This window comes from Myotis yumanensis, unplaced genomic scaffold (assembly GCF_028538775.1).
Source record: "Myotis yumanensis isolate MYYU_CA2020_CCGP unplaced genomic scaffold, mMyoYum1.0.hap1 SCAF_2, whole genome shotgun sequence".
Lineage (NCBI taxonomy): Eukaryota > Metazoa > Chordata > Mammalia > Chiroptera > Vespertilionidae > Myotis > Myotis yumanensis.
The window spans coordinates 134,791,079-134,817,415 of NW_027223753.1; the positions used below are offsets into that span (position 1 = coordinate 134,791,079).

General features: G+C 48.3%; 1 non-coding gene across 1 annotated transcript; it reads right to left on the minus strand.

Moving 5' to 3' along the window:
- Positions 1 to 24,789: 24,789 nt before the first annotated feature.
- On the minus strand, positions 24,790 to 24,921 carry LOC139004713 (small nucleolar RNA SNORA51). Its single transcript, XR_011470550.1, has one exon. It is a non-coding gene; the product is annotated as a small nucleolar RNA SNORA51 (small nucleolar RNA).
- Positions 24,922 to 26,337: the final 1,416 nt, after the last annotated feature.

The window sequence follows — 26,337 nt, forward strand, 5'->3', positions numbered from 1 at the left end:
CCCTAGACTCTGGAGACCCAAGGCCACATGATAGTGTTCTGACTTGAGTGAGGACTTAAGAGGTCAGATGTTAAATGGAGATTTTGCCAGTCATTTCACAGTGGGTCCAAGGATGCATTAGAAACTTTATATTTACTCTCTCAACTCCCGAATATATATAGGGAATAAGTATAATTACTTATTGGTAGATATAGCCTTTGTTGATTGCTTAGTCCATGGACTAAGAGAGAATATTATAAAAAGAACCAAGTGGAAGTCTTTGCAAACTGTCCTCTCATCCTATGAGAGTAAACAAAAATAAATATTATTTAAAATATTAAAGAGATTATTGTTGCCATTGAACATTCAAAGTTATATGGTGGTTCCCACCACATATATGTACTTCTGATAGGCTAGTGCTAAAACATGATTGTGGGGAAAGTTTATAGACTTACTAGAGGCCCAGTGCACAAAAGTTTGTGCACTCGGGTGGGGGGGTCTCTCAGCCCGGCCTGTGCCCTCTCACAGTCTGGGACCCCTCGGGGGATGAACACCTGCTGGCTTAGGCCCGCTCCCCAGGAAATTGGGCCTAAGATGGCAGTCAGACATCCCTCTGGCAGCCCAGCAGCCCTTGGGGGATGTCCACTTGCCAGCGGGGAGCAGGCCTAAGCTGCAGTCAGACATCCTTAGCGCTGCTAAGGAGGCAGGAGAGGCTCCCGCCACCACTGCTGTGCTGGCAGCTGGCAGCCTGGCTTGTGGCTGAGCAGAGCTCTCCCTGTGGGAGTGCACTGACCACCAGGAGGCATCTCCTGCATTGAGCATCTGCCCCCTGGTGGTCAGTGTGTGTCATAGTGACCAGTCATTCCCAGTCGTTCTGCTGTTAGGGTCAATTTGCATATTACTCTTTTATTATATAGGATTACAAACTCAATCAGGTTCTAATCCTGACCATTAGACAATATAACTGAATTCCTGGATTTGTTATCAATTATGAAAAAAATTATCATAAATTATTGTCTCTGCCATAAAATTATTGATCTAGCAAATGTTTCATTTTCCGTGCCTAACAATAAACATAGTAAAAATCCAACATATTGTTATCCCCCATTTGGATATTTGAAAGGATTATCAGACTGCAGTGTTCTTACTCTACAATGAACCTTTTATTTAAAAGCAATCAGCAGAGAGCAGGGAAAATAAGAGAATGTAGACAAGAATGAAGTCTCAGAAGAGATATCTAAATAGTCTAAACTCTGTCTTTGTGCACAGCTGGGCTAAGTTTCTGACTTGTACCTCCAACAAAGTTTGCTAGGAATATTGATTATGGAAATGTTCCAAGGAGTTCTCAGTGGGAGACCTGCAGAATTCACCTTGGTCAATAATCAAGCTAGTTAGGCCCATTGCAAACCATTAGTTTGTATAGGTCATTCATTCATTCCCTCGTCCTAAGCTTTACTGTATGAACATGACAAATCTCAGTGTTCAATTTTAGCCTCTTTTCCTGCCCCTTTTATACACTTTTCTAAAGTTCTCTCTTTTCTAATACAGAGCTACCATTAGTTTGCTATATTATTTAGTCATAATTGCCCATATTTGATATCTTTTCATAGCATTTAAATGATCATTTAATGATGATCCTCAAGGTTACATATAAATTTTAACTTTGTTTTCTGACTACCAGGCTCTTCTGTATTACTGCCTACCTCTACTAAGCATTCAGCAGCCATTTAAAACTTTATTTCTACATCACTATTATCTCCACCTAAACTATTGCTCTATTCCCCTATTTATGTGAATAGCACTGAAACACACATCATAAACCTAGCTCTAATGATCAATTTCTTGTTTTATATACCCCACTTGGTCTACTATTTGCACTCCAAAATTCTCTTTTAGAGTGAGAGTCCCGGGTGCCTTGTAACTTAGTGAGAGAGGCTAACATGGGTTCTAATAATTTGGGAGTTTTTGTTTTGTTTTGTTTTTTACATCAAGATCTAAAACAAAGACAGATGTGAAAAAGATACTCTTCTGCCTTGAGACTCTCTGAAAATTAGACATTCTTTTAAAAGCACCCATATTTCTTTCTACACACCCACAAAATTAATACATTCCACCAAATTTAGATACCTAATGGGAAAGAAAAGTCTCTCAAATACTATTTAAGTATGTGTGTATATTAAAAATATAAAATATGTTTCATATATTATATACAAGAAAAGGAATTTATTTTACATTCTTACCCAGATTTGACACTATGTAAATATACTAGAGGCCTGGTGCACAAAATTCATGCACGGGTATGGTGCCTAGGCCTGGCCTGTGATCAAAGCCATCTTCCCCGGATGCTGGCAGTACCCCCCCACTACTGCCACCCACCTCTGGTTCCCCGTTTGCCATCAGGCGATCAGAGCCTGCCAGTCAGCGGGGAGGGACCGAGAGGTGGTCAGTGTGCCTCATAGAGACTGGTCAAGTGGTAGTTCTGGTCATTCCACCATTCTGTCGATTTGCATATTACTCTTTTATATATATATATATATACTATATAATAAAACTCTAATATGCAAATCAACCTAATGGTGGAACAACCAGTTGCTATGATGCACACTGACCACCAGGGGGCAGACACTCAATGCAGGAGCTGCCCCCTGGTGGTCAGTGCACTCCCACAGCAGGAGCGCCACTCAGCCAGAAGCCAGGCTCATGACTGGCAAGTGCAGCGGCAGTGGTGGGAGTCTCTCCCGTCTCTGTTGCAGGTGGGTGATAAGGAGTGAGGGGTACTGGTTTGCAAGAGTGTTGTCCGCCTGCTGGATACAGGCCTTAGCTGGCAGGCAGACATCCCCCAAGGGGTCCCAGACTGCAAAAGGGTGCAGGCCAGGCTGAGGGACCCTCTCCAGTGCACTAAATTTCATGCACTGGGCCTCTAGTGTGTGTGTATGTGTATATATATTCCAATCCTTCCACTCCCAGGGAAAGGGGCAAAGGAGGATTGCTGAAAGTGAGAAGGGGGACAGCAGGGTGAACTTTTTTTTGTGGGGGGGGAGAGTTTCCTCCTGATGAGGGGCTTCAAAGGACAGCAGCCTACTTCCGCTACCCTCTGTCTCCAGAGACACAATTTCTGATTGGCATCCGGCAGGACAGAGCAGTTGCAAGTACAGGACTGGGAACACCTTTCTGCATGCAGCTCCCTGGAGAGTCTCTTCTGGCCAAGGAAAGCTTTGTTCTAACCATTTCTCCCGGAGCCAGGGCTGCTGGGTGGTCTGGGGCAGGAGGGCTGAATGGAGGTGGGGCAGGGGAGGGCAGGGCAGGAAGAAGTATGGGGTAGAAGACTGGGGGGTGGGGGAAAGAGAAGGTAAAATCTGTGTGTGTGTGTGGGGGGGGGGGGGTAAGGACCAGTGCAGAAGGAGAGTTGGGGTCAGCACAGGAAGGTTTGGAGGTACTGGGGCGTAAGAAGGACCAGCAGATGCCAGAACAGGGGAAAGGGTCTACAGAATCAGGTGGGGGTCCACCAGGGTGAGGATAGACTAAGCCCATTCCCCAGGCCCTGCCATCCCAGGTGGCTAGTGGGAGGGGTCCATAGGGAGGCACTGAGCTCCCTACACTTTGTGTCTGAGGCTCCAGAACATGTGGCCAATATGGCCTGCCCCAGCCACCCCGCCGAAGCCACAGTGCTGCCATTGGGAACGCATTTGCAGACGCCTGGATTATTTTTAAGTTAATGCTTTTAATTCACTCTGTTTCCCACTTGTCGTTTTTTATTGAAAGGGCGGATTCTGCTGGTGTGTGTTCCTTTGCGGGGGCGGCAGGGGGGTTCTCCATGGACAGAGATCAGATGAGAGACAAAGACAAAAGGCCCAGCGAGACATGGGGAATGAGTAAACAGGATCAGAGAGCAAGGAACAGGGAGAGAGATGCACAGGGTGAGACAGACAGACAGAGAGAAGCCAGGAAGGCTCAGGGAGGGACTCAGCCCTAAGGGCAGAGCTAGTGTGCTGAGAAATCCTGCTTCAGGCAGGCTGATCCCTCCATCCCTAAGGCCCCGGGGGCAGAGCTTGCTCTCCTCTGCGCTCTGGTTCCGTTTAGCGTAGACATGGCTGAGCTGGCCTCAGGGAAAGGGCTGGAAGGATGTGGCGGGCAATGGACTGAGTACGCAGGACCAGGGTCACCAAGGGCTAGGGATCCGAGACCAGACAGAGAGAGGAGGACCTGGAGGCGTTCCCTCTCAGGTCCCCGCACACCTTCTGATTTTGAGCAAAGCCCGAATCCTGAATCCCCTGCCTCAGCTCTGGAGAGTGGCGGCCCTGGCCTGCTGTGCTGCTTAGGGTGAGTGCCCTAACCTCTCTGAGCCCTGGCTATGCCACCTGCAGGAGAGGAGTGCTGGTGGCTGAGGTTCGAAATGGCCTAGGAGACAGAGCAAGGTCTAGGACAGCTCGGTTTGGCGGTCACATCTGAAATCCCAGGGATTTCTGGCCTTGGCCGCTGCTCCGGGCTCAGTTTATGTAGGACTTTTGCAGACGGGACAGCCGGGCACTAGCCCTTCCTTGGCAGCTGAGAACCAGTTCATCCTCCCCCTCCTCCTCACCACGCCTCCTCTCCTCATGGGTGCCTGGTACTCATGAACCTTCCCAGCGGCCAGTGTAGACACACGACTGGGGACACCCACAAGCCAGCTGTGTAGACAGTTGGGCAAACACAGACACACGACACACAGGGTGCTGTGGATGGGGATAGAGCTTCCTGGCCCGGTGAGAGGGCTCATTTGTCGGTACAGCGGCTTCATGGGCATGTTCACCCCAGGCGCAGCTCCCAGGCCCAGAGTCAGCAAACTGAAAGCCCGGGATAATTACAGCTAATTTCATGTGTGCAACAGAGGCTGAGAGCTGGCCACCCCTCCCCCAGCCTGCCCCCGGGGATCCCGCCCCAGCAAAGGGGCTTTGCTGGCACAGCTGGGGCTGAGCGCCTGGGGGAAGGGTGCGCAGGCAGAGAGCCCCCCAGGGCCCAGGGGTTGGGGGTGAGCCCTCCACCTTCAGAGTGCCCCCTGCGATTTCACACTCCAGTGCTAACTGCGGCCCTGGATGCCCCGATGGCAGGTCACGACCCGGTTAGGAATTGGACCAGAACTTGGTCTGAGCTCCCCTTGGCCTTGTGCTGAGCGGGCCCTGGCAGCATGGGCTCCAGCATTTGGGTCCTTAGGTTTCTATTATCTTGGCCTCCCGAGCATTCCCGTCTCTGGGAAGATTCCAGGTGGCTTTCTTTGTGTCCAGCCCCGGGAGTGCCTGCTGGAGCTGAGGCCGGGGGTGAGGAGGGACAGTCTGGTGTTTGGCTCTTGGTGATCAGTTTGTCTGCCTGGATGTGCCACAGGACCCCAACAGAGTGACTTTTCTGGGCTTACATTTGCATATCCGTCCACGCCGTGCATGCCTCCTCTGAGATGCGGAGTCCAAGGGGAAGGAGAAAGGTGTAAATTCCTCATGTGTGAATAAGGTTTTACACTTTGCACTGCTAGCCTGAAACAGTGATGTAATTTTGTGGTTTCAGGAGCCTTTGGCTGATTGGGTTGGAGTGGTGACAGGGTAGGGTTTTATATTTCTACCAGAGGCCCGGGGTGCACGATATTTGTGCATTCAGGGGGAGGGTCCCTCAGCCTGGCCTGTGCCCTCTCACAGTCTGGCAGCCCTCTGGCAATCAGACATCCTTAGCACTGCTGTGGAGGCGGGAAAGACTCCCGCCACTTCCACTGCACTAGCCAGTCGTGAGACGGGCTTCTGGTTGAGCAGCGCTCCCTCTGTGGGAGCGCATTGACTACCAGGGGGCAACTCCTGCATTGAGCAGGATTGGGCTGAAACAGACTCTCCGACATCTCCCGAGGGGTCCCAGACTGCAACAGAGTGCAAGCCAGGCGGAGGGACTCCAGCGGTGCACAATTGGGGCTGGGAAGGTATGGCAGGAGGGCCTGATGGTCCAGACCTCAGCAGCAAGCTAACCACCAGTCAGAATGTCTACACTGGTGGTCAGTGTACATCATAGCCAGCAGTTGAGCAGCCTTAGCATATCATTAGCATATTACACTTTGATTGGTTGAACAGACGACTGGACAACTGGACACTTAGCAGATTAGGCTTTTATTATATAGGATAGAGGCCCATGCATGGGTGAGGTCCTGCCAGCCTGCCCTGATGGGATCCCCACTAGGGGGCGGGGCCAGCCGGGGCGAGGGGCTGCGGTCATTCTAGTCATTCTGGTCATTCCACCATTTCGGTCACTGGGCTTTTATTATATAGGATTGTAGATCACAAGTTCTCTTGATTATTACATTTTCAAGCATCTATAGAATAGTAAGCTATCCTGATTTAAACTCCTAATATCTCTTAAATATTTATTCTCATTCTTCACTATGTCTACTTTAATCAGATCACCTCCTCTAGACTAGCTTAGTTCAAATGTCTGCTGATAGTTCTTTCTGTCTCCAGTATCTCTCATCTTCAACCTGTTCTACATACATGGAGTACAGTTTGCTTTGCTAAATATAATTTTTATATGCCACTTCCTGCTATGTAAAATATGTTAATGGAATCCCATTGCTTTTAGGTGAAGTGTGGATTCCATAACTAGACCCTCATGGTTTGAATTATTTTTATCATTCTTCCCACCTTAAACATGACCTTTTAGCCAGATACAACTTTTGGCAGCTTCTAAAATATGATATACAGTATATTCTCCTTGACACAGACTTGACAAATCTGATCCTTTTGAAGATGACTTTCCCTGGCACAACTTATTTTCCTCTTTGCCTCACTAACTCTTACTCAGATTCTATATTTCATTTATGATGTCACTTATTAAAAACAAAACAAAAAAAAATGCTTCTGGCCTGGCTGGTGTGGCTCAGTTGTTGAGTGTCGACCATGAACCAAAAGATCACAGTTTGATCCCCAGTTAGAGCGTATGCCCAGGTTTCAGGCTCAATCTCCAGTAGGGGCTGTGCAGGAGGCAGCCAATCAATGTTTCTCTCTCATCAATGTTTCTATCTCTCTATCCCTCTCTCTAAAATATCAACAAAAAAACCTGTCTTAAAAACACATTTCTTATGCCTCCCAAGAAATGCTAGAAATATCTCTATGTGCATATAGAGCACTACTCTCCTTACTTCCACTCAAGTGACATACTGTGACTATGTCTATGCTTGCAATGGAGTCTAAGCCTCATATATCAGGGTCTATCTCTGTACTTTTTAATGCATGGCCCATATTAAAGGTTCAGTGATTCTTAAATGAATTAATAATCAAATATTTAGAATTGTTTTCAGAGTTTTCACATTTCACCTTCAGCAACTAAGAAAGTATTGCCTCTGCAGATACATATTAGAAAAAAATGCTCTAAATTTTAGAGTCTAAAACATCTAATACCCAGAAACATCATAATTAAGACATTAATGTCTTAGTGTAATGTATTCTTTCATTTATTAATTTTTTTTAACTTTTCAAAAGTGAGTAATTTAAAAAAATGTTTCTGGCTCAATTGTGAATATTAAGGTACATTTACAAATGGTGTGGTCTTTGTGACATTTTTCCTGGCGAGTATGCAGTAACTTCATCCACTTTAAGCACCACAGCAATCACTGAGACATAAAAGATTCTCAGGAGAAGATATCTTGCTGTCAGTGATGTTTAGCTCTTGTCCTAATCCTTGCTAAACCAGTTATTCTAATTAACATTTCAAACAAACATCCCAAAGGAAAGGCTCAAAGTAAAATCTACTTTTCTTCAAAGGAAAAAAAATCTTCTATTATCCCCCAAGAATAAACCTTTTATTTTCCTGGACATCCCTTTAAAATACTGCACTGCCTTTTTTTTAAGAGTCGGAGACCTGAATCCGCAGGCTCATGTATTGCATATGCAGTGAGATGTGTTTAGAACAGCTGCTTTCTAAGATGATTAACAGGCCCAATATAATTTCACCAAGAAAATGGTTAAAAAAAAATAACTTCGCTGAATGTTAAAATTTAATTGGCCTTTGTAATTTCACAAAATTTATTTGATACTGTACTTTATAATTATAGATTTAGTAATTAATTTTTAACATTTTTACCATAATATAAGTGCTAAAATAAAAACTGTGAAAACAGGTAATGTGAAGGTTATCAAATCAGACTGTTGAACCATCTCTTCTTTTTTTTACTTACATGTCAACAAATTGACACATTAGGAAAATACATTTGATGAATGTCTCACTCCCATGAACAATATAAGCTCTCTTCTCTAAAATAAAAATAGGCTCTGGAAGAGATATTAAGAAAACTGAAAATACTTTTAAATATTTTGGACAAAAACACCATGTATTATCAAATAGATAATATTAAAATTACTAGAGGCCTGGTGCACAGATCCCTGCAGAGGCTGAGTCCCTCAGCCTGGCCTGTGCCCTCTAGCAATCCAGAACACCTCAGGAGATGTCGGACTGTGGGTTCCCCTTGGCATGCAGGGATCAGGCTGAAACTGGCAGTCCGACATCCCCTGAGGGATGTAGTAGTGCATGTAGCAGCGTGGGAGGAGCTGGAGCCTGGGTTGCCCGCCACACCACTACCACTCATCCCGGCCCCGCTGTGCCTGCCACCACTGCCACTGCCCCCCGCCTCTCAGTAGCACTGCTGCAGAGGTCGAAGAGGCTCGCACCGCTGCACCTGTGCTCGTAGGCCGTGAGCCTGGCATCTGGCCCAGCGTCTGGTGCAAATTGTTCAGCTGAGCGGTGCTCCCACTGTGAGAGTGCATTGACCACCAGGGGGCTGCTCCTGCATTGAACAACTGCCCCTTGGTGGTCAGTGTGTGTCATAGCAATCAGTGGACCGGTCATTCAGTCATTCAGTTGTTCTGTCGCTTAAGCTTTTATATATATAGACTAGAGGCCCCATGCACAAAAATTTGTGCACTCGGAGGTCCCTCAGCCCAGCCTGTGCCCTCTCACAGTCTGGGACCCCTCCGGGGATGTCCACCTGCTGGCTTAGGCCTGCTCACGGGGGGATTGTGCCTAAGCTGGCAGTGATACATCCCTTGGGGGATGTCCACTTGCCAGCGGGCCGAAGCTGCAGTTGAACATCCACAGAGCTGCTGAGGAGGCAGGAGAGGCTCCCACCATCGCCAATGTGATGCCTTCAGCCTGGCTTGTGGCTGAGCAGAGCTCCCCCTGTGGGAGTGCACTGACTACCAGGGGGCAGCTCCTGCATTGAGCTTCTGCCCCCTGGTGGTCAGTGTGTGTCATAGTGACCAGTCATTCCCAGTCGTTCTGCTGTTAGGGTCAATTTGCACATTACCGCCCTAACGGGTTTGGCTCAGTGGATAGAGCATCGGCCTGCAGACTGAAGGGTCCCAGGTTCGATTCTCGTCAAGGGCATGTACTCTGGTTGCGTACACATCCCCAGTAGGGGGTGTGCAGGAGGCAGCTGATCGAAGTTTCGCTCTCATCGATGTTTCTAACTCTCTATCCCTCTCACTTTCTCTCTGTAAAAAATCAATAAATATATTGATCAAAAAAATATATTTGGGGAAAAAAATTGCATGTGCACATTACCCTTTTATTATATAGGATAGAAGCCTGGTGCACAGGTGGTAGCCAGCTGGTTTGCCCTGAAGGGTGTCCCATATCAGGGTGGGCAGGGGACCCCCAGCTCCCTACCATCGCCCACGCCACCCCTGCTCACGATCGCTGGCTCTGCCCATGCTCACGCCTAACACCTCTGGCCAAGGCATTAGGCCTGGGCAAGAGGCCCCCAGCTCCCCACCATCGTCAACTCGGCCCCTGCTTCCTGCAATTGACCGCTCCGCCCTAATGCCTCTCGCCCAGGCATTAGGCCTGGGCAGGGGACCCACAGCTCTCCAAGGGACCTCCTGCTCCACCCCTTCCCAGGCCTAATGCCTGTGGCCAAGGCATTAGGACTGGGCAGGGGACCCCAAGCTCCCACCATCAGCGACTGTGCCCCTGCTCCCCATGATCGCTGGCACTGCTCCTGCCCAGGCCTAATGCCTCTGGCCAAGGCATTAGGCCTGGGCAGGGGACCCCCGCAGCTGCAGCCTCCCAAGATCATGGGCTCCACCCCTGCCTGGGCCCTACGCCTCTGGCCGAGGCATTAGGCCTGGGCAGGGGACCCTCACTGCAGCTGCCCCCCATGGTGGGCAGGGGACCCCCCCCAGCTGCAGCCGCCCGCGATCGTGGGCTCTACCCCTGCCCGAGCATTAGGCCTCTGGCTGAGGCGTGAGGCCCGGGCAGCGGGGACACCCAGCTGCAGCCGCCCCTGTCCCGGCCTAACACCTCCTCTGGCCAAGGCGTTAGGCCTGGGCAGGGGACCCCCCCCATTTGCAGCCGCCTGCGATCGTGGGCTCCACCCCTGCCTGGGCCTTACTCCTCTGGCTGAGGGTGAGGCCCGGGCAGTGGGGACCCCCAGCTGCAGCCGCCCCTGCCCAGCCTAATGCCTCTGGCCGAGGCATTAGACCCAGGCAGGGGACCCCCCCAGCTGCAGCCGCCCCCGATGGTGAGCTCCGCCCCTTCCCGGGCCTAACGCCTCTGGCATAGGCGTTAGGCCCCAGCAGCAGGGAGCTCAAGCTGCAGCCGCCCCCCTATCGTGGGCTCCGCCCCTGCCCGGGCCTTATGCCTCTGGCCAAGGCATTAGGCTGGGCAGGGGACCCCCCAGCTGCAGCCCCCCCCATCGTGGGCCCCGCCCCTGCCCATGCCTAATGCCTCTGGCTGAGGCGTTAGGGCAGCGGGGACCCCCAGCTGCAGCCGCCCCCCCACCCAGCTGCAACCGCTCCCTGATCGTGGGCTCCGTGGGCTCCGGGCAGCGGCTGCAGCCACCCCGCGATCCCGGGCTCCACCCCTGCCCAGCTCCCATTGCTGGCTCCACCCCTACTTCCTGCTATCACTGGCCAGTGCGGCAAAGGCCAGGATTCTCCGATCATGGCTGGGGGCCAGGGCCTTTGCCCTGCCCCCCGGCTCTTAGCTCCCCTCTGGGAGTGCCAGGGGGCTTCTTCTGTGCTTTCCATTTTGCCTCCCTGCATTGTGCCTACATATGCAAATTAACCGCCATCTTTATTGACAGTTAACCGCCATCTTGGCTGGTGATTAATTTGCATATCTCACTAATTAGCCAATGGGAAGGGTAGCGGTCGTACACTAATTACCATGTTTCTCTTTTATTAGTGTAGACTAGAGGCCCAGTGCACAAAAATTTGTGCACTCGGGGGGGAGGGGTGGGATCCCTCAGCCCGGCCTGTGCCCTCTCGCAGTCTGGGACCCCTCGGGAGATAACAACCTGCTGGCTTAGGCCTGCTCCTGGGTGGCAGAGGGCAGGCCCAATCCCTAAGTGCAGCCCCTGGTCAGGCTCAGAGCAGGGCCGATTGGGGAGTTGGGGCGCCGCCCCATCATGCACAGAGCAGAGCGGATCGGGAGGTTGCAATGCCACCCTCAGTCACTTTCAGGGTAGACTGATTGGGGGGTTGGGGCACCGCCCCCTGTTACACTCAAGGCAGGGTCGATGGGGAGGTTGCGGCGCCACCCCCTGTCATGCACAGAGCAGGGCCGATCAGGGGGTTGGGGCGCTGCCCCCTGTCACTCACAGAGCAGGGCCAATCAGAGGGTTGGGGCGCTGCCCCCTGTCACTCACAGAGCAGGGCCGATCAGGGGGTTGGGGAGCTCCCCCCATCACGCACAGAGCAGGGTCCATCAGGGGGGTTGAGGAGGTCCCCCCTGTCACTCACAGAGTAGGGCCGATAGGGGAGCTGGGTCACCGCCTCCTGTCACACACAGAGCAGGGAAGATCAGGGGGTTGGGGCGCTGCACCCTGTCACACTCAGGGCAGGGCCGATGGGGAGGTTATGGCTCTACCCTGTCACACACAGAGCAAGGCCCGTGGGGGGCGGTTGGGGCGCCACCCTCTATCACCCACAGAGCAGGGCCGATCAGGGGGTTGGGGCACCGCCACTGTCACACTCGGGGCAGGGCCGATGGGGAGGTTATGGCTCTACCCTGTACACACAGAGCAGGGCCCGTGGGGGCAGGGGGTTGGGGCACCGCACCCTGTCACACACAGAGCAGAGCCGATCAGGGGGTTGGTGCGCCACACCCTGTCACACACAGAGCCGCAGGGCAATCGGGGGATGGGGGAGCTCCCCCCTATCAGGCACAGAGCAGGGTTGATCAGGGGGTTTGGGCGCTGTGCCCTGTCACGCTGATCCCGGTGCCAGGAGGCATATTACCCTTTTACTATATAGAATAGAGGCCTGGTGAACGGGTGGGGGCCGGCTGGTTTGCCCTGAAGGGTGTCCTGGATCAGGGTGGGGGTCCCCACTGGGGTGCCTGGCCAGGCTGGCTGAGGGGCTGAGGGCTGTTTTCCCGCTGGCAATTGACTAAAAGCTCCCAACCGCTCCTTCTTTTCTTTTCTTTTTTTTTTTTTATTCTGGGCCAGCTTTAGCTCTGAGGCCTTGCTGCTGAAAACATGGATACAATGTTGCGGTCCGGGGCTGACTGACAGCCGGTTTTGTTTAGCTTCTTATTTGCAACATAGTAATAGTTGCTTAGAGTTGCAGTTGAGAGTCCAGCGTCCCTGGAGGAAGCAAGCCTCCCTGCTCACTTCAGTGCATGGCTGCCGGCTGCCATCTTGGCTGACAGTTAATTTGCATAAGGATACGCTGATTAGCCAATGGGAAGGGTAGCGGTCGTACCCCAATTACCATGTTTCTCTTTTATTAGTGTAGACTAGAGGCCCGGTGCACGAAATTCGTGCACTGGGGATGGGTGGGGGGTCCCTTAGCCCAGCATGTGCCCTCTTGCAGTCCGGGACCCCTCCCTTGTTACTGCCCACCTGCTTGCTGCTTCCTACGGCTTGGCTTGCCGCTCCTTAGTTCTGCCACAAAGGCCTTGGGTCTGCTGGGAGCCGGGCCTGCGGGTTTGTGTCTCTGATACCCCCAGCAGCCCCAGCACCAAGGTGGTGGGCCTTGGGGCTGCTGGATACAGGCCCCCCGTTGCGTGTTTGTGTCTTCTATCAGGCCCCCAGCAGCCCCAGCAGCCCCAGCACCACTTAAATAACTTAAGGGAAACTTTATTTAGTCTTCTTTTAAAGGCAATCTAGTTTAAAAATGAGTTGCAGTTAAGACAGAACAAAGAACATGGTACTTAAGAGTGAGATAGACTGACAGAGGAGAGGCTGGGCACTGGTCAGGGGCTTATATGCCAACTGTTCTCCACCTGGGAAATGATGTAAAATCGGTTTCTTTAGTATTCTGCTTAATGGTCTTCTCCAGCACTGAGGTCACAGGAGCCGCCTTCCAACCCTAGGCTACTTCTCAGAGTCGAAATTTTCGCCATAGGCCTCTGCCTACGACAGGACCTCTGCACCCCCAGGGTGCATAAACACACAGGGCTTCCATCAGGCTCCGCTGATCCGGGGACAGGAGGCCTCTCGGCTCCATTGATTCCGGGCCGGGAGGCCTCTCGGCTCTGTTGATCCCGGGGCCAGGAGGCCTCTCGGCTCTGTTGATCCCGGGGCCGGGAGGCCTCAGGCTCCGTTGATTCCGGGGCCGGGAGGCCTCTCGGCTCCGTTGATTCCCGGGCCGGGAGGCCTCTCGGCTCTGTTGATCCCGGGGCCAGGAGGCCTCTCGGCTCCGCCGATCCAGGGGGCCGGGAGGCCTCTCGGCTCCATTGATTCTGGGGCCGGGAGGCCTCTGGGCTCCGCCGATTCCAGGGCCGGGAGGCCTCTCGGCTCCGTTGATTCCGGGGCCGGGAGGCCTCTCGGCTCCGCAGATCCCGGGGCGGGAGGCCTCTCGACTCCCTTGATTCCGGGGCCAGGAGGCCTCTCGGCTCCATTGATTCCGGGGCCGGGAGGCCTCTCGGCTCCATTGATTCCGGGCCGGGAGGCCTATCGGCTCTGCCAATCCCGGGGGCGGGAGGCCTCTCGGCTCCATTGATTCCGGGGCCGGGAGGCCTCTCGGCTCCGCCGATGCAGGAGGCCGGGAGGCCTCTCGGCTCCTTTGATTCCGGGGCCGGGAGGCCTCTCGACTCCCTTGATTCTGGGGCCGGGAGGCCTCTCGGCTCCGTTGATCCCGGGGCCGGGAGGCCTCAGGCTCCGTTGATTCCCGGGCCGGGAGGCCTCTCGGCTCTGTTGATCCCGGGGCCAGGAGGCCTCTCGGCTCCGCCGATCCAGGGGGCCGGGAGGCCTCTCGGCTCCATTGATTCCGGGGCCGGGAGGCCTCTCGGCTCTGTTGATCCCGGGGCCGGGAGGCCTCTCGGCTCCGCCGATGCAGGAGGCCGGGAGGCCTCTCGGCTCCTTTGATTCCGGGGCGGGGAGGCCTCTCGACTCCCTTGATTCCGGGGCCGGGAGGCCTCTCGGCTCCGTTGATCCTGGGGCCGGGAGGCCTCAGGCTCCGTTGATTCCGGGGCCGGGAGGCCTCTCGGCTCCGTTGATTCCGGGGCCGGGAGGCCTCTCGGCTCTGTTGATCCCGGGGCCGGGAGGCCTCTCGGCTCCGCCGATTTAGGGGGCCGGGAGGCCTCTCGGCTCCATTGATTCCGGGGCCGGGAGGCCTCTCGGCTCCGCCGATTCCAGGGCCGGGAGGCCTCTCGGCTCCGTTGATTCCGGGGCCGGGATGCCTCTCGTCTCCGCAGATCCCGGGGTGGGAGGCCTCTCGACTCCCTTGATTCCGGGGCCGGGAGGCCTCTCGGCTCCATTGATTCCGGGGCCAGGAGGCCTCTCGGCTCCATTGATTCCGGGCCGGGAGGCCTCAGGCTCCGTTGATTCCCGGGCCGGGAGGCCTCTCGGCTCTGTTGATCCCGGGGCCAGGAGGCCTCTCGGCTCCGCCGATCCAGGGGGCCGGGAGGCCTCTCGGCTCCATTGATTCCGGGGCCGGGAGGCCTCTCGGCTCTGTTGATCCCGGGGCCGGGAGGCCTCTCGGCTCCGCCGATGCAGGAGGCCGGGAGGCCTCTCGGCTCCTTTGATTCCGGGGCGGGGAGGCCTCTCGACTCCCTTGATTCCGGGGCCGGGAGGCCTCTCGGCTCCGTTGATCCTGGGGCCGGGAGGCCTCAGGCTCCGTTGATTCCGGGGCCGGGAGGCCTCTCGGCTCCGTTGATTCCGGGGCCGGGAGGCCTCTCGGCTCTGTTGATCCCGGGGCCGGGAGGCCTCTCGGCTCCGCCGATTTAGGGGGCCGGGAGGCCTCTCGGCTCCATTGATTCCGGGGCCGGGAGGCCTCTCGGCTCCGCCGATTCCAGGGCCGGGAGGCCTCTCGGCTCCGTTGATTCCGGGGCCGGGATGCCTCTCGTCTCCGCAGATCCCGGGGTGGGAGGCCTCTCGACTCCCTTGATTCCGGGGCCGGGAGGCCTCTCGGCTCCATTGATTCCGGGGCCAGGAGGCCTCTCGGCTCCATTGATTCCGGGCCGGGAGGCCTATCGGCTCTGCCAATCCCGGGGGCGGGAGGCCTCTCGGCTCCATTGATTCCGGGGCCGGGAGGCCTCTCGGCTACGCAGATCCCGGGGCGGGAGGCCTCTCGGTTCCATTGATTCCGGGGCCGGGACGCCTCTCGGCTCCGCCGATCCCGGGGCCGGGAGGCCTCTCGGCTCCATTGATTCCGGGGCCGGGAGGCCTCTCGTCTCCGCAGATCCCGGGGCGGGAGGCCTCTCGACTCCCTTGATTCCGGGGCCGGGAGGCCTCTCGGCTCCATTGATTCCGGGGCCAGGAGGCCTCTCGGCTCCATTGATTCCGGGCCGGGAGGCCTATCGGCTCTGCCAATCCCGGGGCGGGAGGCCTCTCGACTCCCTTGATTCCGGGGCCGGGAGGCCTCTCAGCTCCATTGATTCCGGGGCCAGGAGGCCTCTCGGCTCCATTGATTCCGGGCCGGGAGGCCTATCGGCTCTGCCAATCCCGGGGGCGGGAGGCCTCTCGGCTCCGTTGATTCCGGGGCCGGGAGGCCTCTCGGCTCCGCAGATCCTGGGGCGGGAGGCCTCTCGGTTCCATTGATTCCGGGGCCGGGACGCCTCTCGGCTCCGCCGATCCCGGGCCGGGAGGCCTCTCGGCTCCATTGATTCCGGGGCCGGGAGGCCTCTCGGCTCCGCCGATCCAGGAGGCCGGGAGGCCTCTCGGCTCCGCCGATCCCGGGGCCGGGAGGCCTCTCGGCTCCGCCGATGCAGGATGCCGGGAGGCCTCTCGGCTCCATTGATTCCGGGGCCGGGAGGCCTCTCGGCTCCATTGATTCCGGGGCCGGGAGGCCTCTCGGCTCCGCCGATCCAGGAGGCCGGGAGGCCTCTCGGCTCCGCCGATCCCGGGGCCCAGAGGCCTCTCGGCTCCGCCGATCCCGGGGCCGGGAGGCCTCTCGGCTCCGCCGATGCAGGATGCCGGGAGGCCTCTCGGCTCCATTGATTCCGGGGCCGGGAGGCCTCTCGGCTCCGCCGATCCCGGGGCCGGGAGGCCTCTCGGCTCCATTGATTCCGGGGCCGGGAGGCCTCTCGGCTCCGCCGATCCAGGAGGCCGGGAGGCCTCTCGGCTCCGCCGATCCCGGGGCCCAGAGGCCTCTCGGCTCCGCCGATTCCTGGGCCGGGCGGCCTCTCGGCTCCACCGATCCCGGGGCCGGGAGGCCTCTCGGCTCTGCTGAACCCCAGGCGGATGCCGCTTGGCTCCGCTGATCCCGTCCTGGCTGCCGCCATCTTGGCTGACAGTTAATTTGCATATACTCACTGATTAGCCAATGAAAAAGGTAGCGCCAATTACCATGTTTCTCTTTTATTAGTGTAGATGGTATATGGAGAACATTTCCATCATTAGATGTATATGAAATAATCACATAAAAATGTTAATGCATCTAGTTACCATGGAAGAGAAAGGGTAAACTCAACAGAAATGTCTGTGTAAGAGGAGCTCAAAAGTTATAATCTCGTGAGAATGGAAGGTTAGAGATTTCCTTTTGAAGTAGCTTTTTTCCTTTTATACTTACTTGTGTTGGTCTTGAGGGCCTAACTTTCATCTCTCCTACCAAGTCAGCATTGCTATGCATACTAGTTTAAATTAAAAGAGAATTTTTCCAGGGGTGACAAGGATGTATTTATGGTCAAGGCCACTGGTTGCAATTATTCAGAATACTTTTTTTTAAAATCTTCTATATAAGACTCTAATAATTACAGACAGAGTGCCTTTCTGTGCTTTAGCATAGTCAAGGTTCTTTTGATTAAAAATTACAGAGATTTTTCTATTAATATATTTTGCAAAAAAAGAGAGTTCATTAACTATTGATCATCAGATTCCCAACAGCTCCTAATAGTAGGAAATGAGTATGAGAGAGAACAAAGAGATTACCGATTATGTGTACAAATAAGCAGTAGACACAGAAAAAACAAATTTGCCTAAAAATAATCTATAAATCAAGACTTAATATGTAAAGCCTGAGATGTTTAGTCACCTAAATCTGTAAAATAGATGTTATAGTATCAAATCTTCTCTGCAGATACAGTGCATCTGTTACTACATTGATGACAAACATAATGGTTATGTTAGCTTAGTATTCAAACAGCACAGTGCCAATCAAGGGCCACCAGGCCAGGGATAAGTAATAACCAATTCCTTTATTATTTACACCACAACTGTGAAGTTGAATTCTTTGACTGATATTGATAGGCTGGTATTTAGTATCTAAATCTGTGGTTCTAAAGTTTAGCATGTATTAGAATATTCTGGCATGCTTATTAAAATGGAGGTTCCTAAGAACCTAATGAGAGTTTCTTGTTCTGTTCTGATTTGATTTCGAATTCATTCTGATCCATCTGGATGACTGGAGTCTAAGAATTTTATTTTTCAGCAAGTCTACAGGTTCTGATTTGAGAACCCCTGATGTAAACCATTTATCAGTCCCTGTATTTTCATTTATCACCAAGCAATCTTCAAATTCTATGCAGCTTATTCACAGAGAAAAACAAAACAAAACAAAACTATTTTTAAATTTATCTTTATTGTTGAAAGTATTATAGATGTCCCTTTTTTTCTCCATTCCCGCCCCACCCCAGGTCTGCACTACAATATTGTCTGTGTCCGTGGGATATGCATATATGCATACAAGTTCTCTGGTTGATATCTTCCCACCTCCTACCCCAACCTTTCCTCTGAGATTTTTCAGTCTGTTCCATTATTCTATGTCTCTGGATCTATTTTGTTCATCGGTTTATTTTATTCATTAGATTCTAGAAATGAATGAGATCATGTGATACATGTCTTTTTCTGACTGGCATATTTCACTTAGCATAATACTCTCCAGGTCCCTCCATGCTGTCGCAAAGGGTAAGAGATCCTGATCTTGTACTGCTGTATAGTATTCCATGGTGTAAATGTACCACAGCTTTTATATCCACTCATTTACTGATGGGCACTTAGGCTGTTTCCAGATCTTAGCTATTGTAAATTGCACTGCTATGAACATAGCGGTGCATATATTCTTTCTGATTGATGTTTCAGGATCTTTAGGATATATTCCTAAAAGTGAGATCATTGAGTCAAATAACAGTTTTCTTTTTAATTTTTTGAAGAAACTCCATACTGTTTTTCATAGTGGCTATACCAGTCTGCCTTCCCACCAGCAGTTTACTATGGTTCCCTTTTCTCCACATCCTCGCCAGCACTTGTAATTTGTTGATTTGTTGATGGTAGCCATTCTGACAAGTGTGAGGAGATACCTCATTGTCATTATGTTTATGAAACACTAGTGGCCTGGTGCACAAAATTTGTGCATGAAGGGGGGGTGTTCCCTCAGCCCATCCTGCATCCTCTCCAACCTGGGACCCCTTGGGGGATGTCCCACTGCTGATTTAGGCACAATCTCAAAGGGATCGGGCCTAAACCAGCAGTTGGACATCCCTCTTGCAATCTGGGATGGCTAGCTCCTAATCGCTCACCTGCCTGCCTGCCTGATCACCCCTAACTGCCTCTGCCTAACTGATTGCCCCTAACTGCTCTCCCCTGCTGGCCTGATCTTGCCCCCAACTGCCCACCCCTGCCTGCCTGATCACCCCTAACCCCCTGCTGGCCTGATCTTGTCCTCAACTGTCCTCCCCTGCCAGCCCGATCGCCCCTAACTGCCTCTGCCTCGGCCCCCACCACCATGGCTTTTCCCAGAAGGAAGTCAGACATCCAATCTAATTAGCATATTATTCTTTTATTAGTATAGATAGAATATATAGGATAGAATTGCTTAAATGGTGGGGGGGAGCCTTTTTCAGCAGGCGGAGATGCTCTAGGCCCGTGGTTGGCAAACTGCGACTCACGAGCCACATGCAGCTCTTTGGCCCCTTGAGTGTGGCTCTTCCACAAAATAGCACAAAATACCACGTGTGGGCACGCACGTTCAGTGTGATTGGAACTTCGTGGCCCATGCGCAGAAGTTGGTATTTTGTGGAAGAGCCACACTCAAGGGGCCAAAGAGCCGAATGTGGCTCACGATCCGCAGTTAGCTGAGCCGCAGTTTGCCGACCACTGCTATAGGCAGACAAAAATACATAATCCCTATATCTGGACTGATAGCCAGCCGTATGCATTATACTGCCAAGCCGGTCATTAAAAAATTGAACCACTTTCTTACACCTCAACCCAAACAGCGGTTGCCCTTAAAACCCCTCCTCAGCCCCCACCTTAGGTTCTGCCTTCACAGTTCACCCAGATTAGGTTCTGATTGGTCAGTTTCTATGCCAGTCAGCGTCAGAAGCCCCACCTCATAGGCAGCCATTGGCTCCTTGCAGTTCACCCAGATTTGGTTCTGATTGGTTGGTTTCTATGCCAGTCAGTGTCTCCGGGTCTATCTCTGAGCCTGATCAGAGAGGCGGGGCTGATCAACAGCCACCCCAGACCGCTCACCAGCGAGCTGAACTGCTGATCTCTCAGAGAGAGAGAGGTGCGGCCACTGGCGAGGCCTGCCTCTCTCTCTCACCGAGAGGTCAGCACTTCAGCCTGCTCACCAATCCCCGCCCACCAGAACCTGCTTCTCTCGCAGCCTGGCGTTTGGTTGAGGCTTCCTTCGTTTTGGACCCTGGGTTTTTATATATTAGGATTCCTCCTCTTCAGCATTTAAATATAACAAAATGGTTCCTATAGAACATATATAGTTATATATATCAAACAATGAAGTGACTGCAAATAATTTCTGTGTATATTAACAAAACACATTAATTTTAAACACATTTAAACAAATGACTCTAAAACATTTATGAACAAATTGGGTGCAAATTATTTTAGATAGTTTGATATAATTGTACTGAAATTCTTCTACAATACATAGTTTTACATATTATAAAAATATTTCAGTTAAATTAGGAATGTGCATAATTCAATCTTACATTTAGTGTGTTCTACAAGAAAACTTTCAGGGTATTTTTTCCTACCTGTAGATTTTTACAAATACACATAAACCCAATTCAAAGCAAAAGGAGAGAAGAAATTCCTTTATTTAGTCTAATATTTTCAAAAAGTTCATTATAAAATTTAAAGGTACATTATATTAATCTGTATCTTATCACTTAGGATTAAATAGTACTATATCATTTGAAGATATACACAATTATTTATTTTGCTGTTTTTGATTTACTGGGCTGGTGTGAAGAAAACATAAAGCATTTGCCATTCTTGAAATTCAGTCATGTGTGCTTATTCCTCAGAACAGTTTCTATTTGCAAAGAAGACTTTCTTGCATGTTATTAAGGGACAATAAAAGTGATTTTTAAAATTCTAATGCCTCAATTAAGCCAATTGTAGATAATTGTGTTTGAAAATGTGGTGAAACATGAACATGTGAACCTACTAAAATTTAATACACATACTTGTTTAATGAAATATACATTTAAGCTGCCAAAGGACTTTGCAAAAAATAAATTTAAAATATAGTCACTTATTATTTTAAACACACACACACACAAACACACACACCCTCTTTCCTGAAATTTCTTAACTTTTTGAGTGAAACATTTTTTTAATTAACTTTCCAAGTAATTTCTAGTTAGTCTTAGGCTGGTCTGCTGCCATCCTTAATCAGTTGTTCCCCCCCAAATTCACATTAGCGTAGGCTTAAAAATAGCTCCACTATAGTCACAGAATAGTACTTCTGGGGTTGCTTCCAATCCCACCATGTAGATCAGCTTTACTTTTAAAGGGATTGTGGGGGTCCTCTTTGACCATAATTATACATTAAAGCTGCCAAAACTTTTGGAATCAATGCCAGTGAATGTGTATTCACTCTTCTTGCAAGATTTATAGTAGCAATAATTATACTAGAAAAAGTAGACTTTAAAAACAAAGGTTATAAAAAGAGACAGAGAAGGACCCAGCAATTCCACTTCTAGATATTTAAAGAAATAAAAAACACTAAATAAAAAATAATATAATCCAGATGTTTATTTCACCATTATTTACAATAACTAAAATATGGAAGCAACCTGAGTCTATTGACAGGTGAATGGATAAAGAAGCTGCACATGTACAATGGAATATGATTCAGCCATAAAAAGAATGAAATCTTGTCATCTGCAACAACATGGATGTCCTAGAGAAGCGGTCGCCAACCCAGTGGTCCATGAGGTCCAAAAGGTTGGCGACTGGTGGCCTAGAGGGTGTGGTACTGAGTGAAATGAGTCAGACAAAGAAAGATGAATGCCAGATGATTTCACTTATATGTAGAATTTAAAAAACAAAATAAATGAACAAGCAGAACAGATACAGAGAACATGTTGACAGTTGCCACATGAGAGGTGAAATAAGTGAAGGAAGACAAGAAAAACAAACTGGTAGTTACAGAATAATCATGAATATGAAAAGTACAGCATAGAAATTATAGGCAATAATTCTATATAATAAAAGGCTAATATGCAAATTGTCCCCTCAACCAGGAATTCAACTGGGAGTTTGACTAGGGGGTGGAGCTTGCCTGCCAACAGCCTGTGGCCCTTCCCTCCTCCAATTTCCCCACCCCCAATGAGGGGTGGAGCTGGACAGCCAACTGTTCACAGTCCCTCCCCCTAGCTGGCCTGGCCCAATCCGACCAGATCAGGGTGGGCTGGCCAGACCCCACCCGTGCATGAATTCCTGCACCTGGCCTCTAGTATTGTAATAATTACATATGGTGTTAGATGAATATTAGATTTATTGGGGTGATCCCTTCATAGGTTATGTAAATGTCTAATTACAGGGTTATATACCTGAAAGTAATATAATATTGTATATCAACTGTAACTGAAATATTAAAAAAAATTAAATAGAATAAAAATTTAGAAAAAATACTGTTACTGCTTTTATCCTGAGTCTATCATATCAATTTAATGAAAATGGCTAGAGAAGGATGTTATTGACATGTTATTTCTAGACTCAATATGAGCAGTTCTCATTTCCAACAATTCTAGTCCATTGTATCAATTCTCTTCATCTCAAGGTTTTGTTTTTTGCATGTGTGTGTGTATGTGTTGTTGTTTTATCTTTATGTGACACACTATTAAGCCCTTCACTATGCTCAGATTTGTCTAAAAATTTAGAATCAAGTTAAGATCTCTGATACAAACAGGTATAATTATATTTCAAGGAATCATCTATTCCAGACATTTATAATACATCTGTCCAACCTAAGTACAACCATTTTCAAGCTAACATATTATTCAAATAGGGTTTAACTAATCACAATCTATCCAGCCACACAAGATAATTGCAATATAAATGTTTAGTAGCCATTCTGGTGCCTTTGTTTGTAATTGATATTATAAAATTTACATTAGATGCTTCTACACTACAGACATTGCATAGAAAAATTTGACAAATATTTAATTATTTATAAATGCACATTAATATCTGTGCTATATGAAAGCATTTAAAAAGTAATAATGGGTGGGTAAAAAGCAGGAAGCTAATTTCATATTAAAAGATGTTTACTGTCTCTTAATGGCCAAGCCATTATCAGCACCCATGATTGAGACAGCATCTAGACTAAATTATCTTTTATTTACCTAATCTGTGTTATGCATATTTTATTATGTTTATAGAAAATAACCTGTTGCTCTCTTTCAATGAGTAAAACTCAAAATCACAGAAATTCAGAGACAGAGAACACTTTTTACATTATTTTTTTCAGTGGCATTATTATATGGTTAAACTAGAATAATGTAGTGACAAAGTGTTCATCTTTATAACTGCCATTTTTAGAGTTCAGCCACTATTCAATGCTGCTTCTTTTATAGTGTAATTACTATCTTCTATTTCCAGCAAAAATTAAGAATATTTATACTTATATCTGTCTACTAAGATTATTTATTGTTCTTAAATTCATAGAATTAAATGCTAAATAATACTTTCATACTGCCTTTTTATTAGATGAATTTAGAACAAATAAGAAACGTCAATTTTTATTATTGAATGGCAAATTTCAAGACAGATTTATATAAAAAATTTAGATTCTTATTTAGATTTTTTAATGTGGTAGGATATTTAATCTATCTTATTATTTTATAATACAAAGATAATGAACTACATATGTTCACAATTAATACTGTGTATTCAATAAATAATTGAAATTTTTGAAAATGTGGAGTAATATATTTTCAATTCTAAATTAAGCTGATTAGTTTGATGAGAAAATACAAACTGCTTATATCACTAAATTATGGATTGACTTAAAGTTGAATAATATTCTTGAGTCCAGCACTAAGTAAGTTATTGACCTAAAAAATACCATCAAACAAAAGAAACTCCAAGAAAATTTTTATTCATTTCTTATTTAATCACTCTAAAATCTCTTTGGATTGTTATATTTAAACTTGTATGAATTTCTTAAGCATGAAGTCTCGAATTATACAGATCTGACAATTAAAAGTAGAAATAATGCATTTCCCCTTGTTTATTATCTTTATATTAATTAGAGAATGAACTAAAAATTGACCTTGACTAATAGCATAATTTTAACCCTTCCTAAGAGGCCAAGCATTTTTCCAGAAAGATGTGCTGAGCTACAGTGGGTGCAAAGGGCCTTCTTGTAGGATAAGTAATCAAAAAAAGAAAATTAACTGATAGTATCCTGGAAAACAAGTATTTGTATTCTCTTTGGGAGTCAGCCACATTATCAATATAGTCTTTATTTATTGACATAATGAGGGAAACTTTTCTTTCAGTTACAGTCCAAATTCTCTGTTGATTAGCCTGACCAAGATGTAGAGCAAGAAAGTTAATCAAAATAATAATTACGTGTCCAAATATGTCTATAAGTTGCATAATATATCCACAAGTAATCTCAGAAATTTAAAGTTTAAGGAAATTTTGTTTGTGAGAAAAAATATTTACTGTATCATTTTGAAAATTTAATACTGTCTTTATTACATTATCTTTTCAAACAACAAATATAGCTTTCAATAATCTAAATTATTTCAAATATAATTTCACATATTAATTTTATCAATAAATCTTTAAAGATAAGCTTTCGAAGTTAAGAGCCTTATTTATTTCCACATTTCTATATGGATAATGTAATTCTAATTTAAGAGAATTACAATAAAATAAGTTGTGTAGCATATACAACTGATAAATGTATGCAGAAATAAAACACCTATTTAATTTGAAGGTAAATATTTATACTTCAAAGATATTCATAATCTATTAGTGCAAACTAATTTACATAATCTATCTTCAACTTCAGAGTTAATTAACACTTACTTCCTTTATCATATTTGTTTTATTTACATTTTATATGTATGTATTTTACCACAAAAGCAAGTTGAATATTATTGTGATATAAACAGTTGGATTCCAACTAATATATTCCAATAGGCTCAGATAAATTTTTTTTCCAATGTCTCCCCATTCACAATACAGACCAGGCAAAGAACCTGAGCTGAGGTGTATATGGGGTAAGTTTACTCTGCCTCCTATTTCTGTACAGTCAGTGTAAGAACACAGCCTGTGGTAAGCACCAGGAGGCCTCAGATAAACTTTAATACTTGCATACTTGTGGTGTATTTTATCCTAATGTATTGAGTAGCTACTAGTTATTATTCTCTAACTCTTTGTTTTTAAATATATTTTTATTGCTTCCAGAGAGAGAAACATTAATGATGAGAGAGAATCATTGTTCAACTGCCTTCTGCACATGCCCTACTGAGGAATGAGCCCCCAACCAGGGAATATGCCCTAACCAGGAATCAAACTGACCTCCTTGTTCATAGGTGGACACTCAACCACTGAGCCACACCAGCCGGGCTTTCTAACTCTTAATAAGTCCCTAGGCTACTCATACTTTACCTTTACAGTGGGGCCTTGACTTACGAGTGTCCCGACTAACGAGTTTTTTGAGATACCAGCTGTCTCTCGGTGGATTTTTTGCATTGAGTTGACAGAGTAATTTGAGTTAACGAGCTCCTTAACGAGCTCAGTCTCAGAACGAATTAAACTCGTAAGTCAAGGCCCCACTGTAATTATCACAAAAAATTTTTACAAGATATTATTTCATCTGTGAAGTAGAGGCTCAGATTAAGTAATTTACTCGTAATTGAAAGATTCCTGTGTTGAAACCAGGTGTGTTTGAATACTGCATTTTCTTTCATCTCCGTTATAGAAACCTTTCTTTTTTAGACTAGCACATTGATGTTTTATAATCCTATATAATAATAATAGCCTAATATAAGAGTCTGGTCATCCAGGTGGCCATTCCACAATCCAAGGATAATATGCTAATGATATGCTAAGGCTGCTCAACTGCTCGCTATGACATGCACTGACCATCAGGGGGGCAGACAGTCGACTGGTCGACCAGTCGCTATGATGTGCACTGAACACCGGGTGGCAGACACTCTGACCAGTAGGTTAGCTTGCTGCTGGGGTCCGGTCCATTGGGACTGAGTGAGACAGATCAGACATGCCCTGAAACCCTCCCACGGTACCTCCAGCTTAGCCAACCTCCCACATCACTCCCCGGCCCAGATGGTGCACTCTCCAACATCCCCCGAGGGGTCCCTTAGCCAGGCCTGCACCCTCTTGCAATCTGGGACTCCCCGGGGGATGTCAGAGAGCCAGTTTCGGCCGAATCCGCAGGCCAGGCCTAGGGACCCCTCTGGTGCACGAATTTGTGTACTGGTCCTCTAGTTTTCAATAAAATAATAAATATCTGTTATATATGTCACAACTAATGCATTAGTTCAGGATTTGACTGATAGATGTTAGCAAAAATATTTCTAATCACAATTTATTGAATTCATAAGACAATGGATACTTTCAAGGAGAGGAAGTATATCTTAAAATGTACTATTTGTAAATTTTAAATCTTAAAACAAAACAAAACACACAAGTAGGAATTTTGTCTTAAAGAAGTCCTAAATTTGATTTTAAAACATAAAACTATA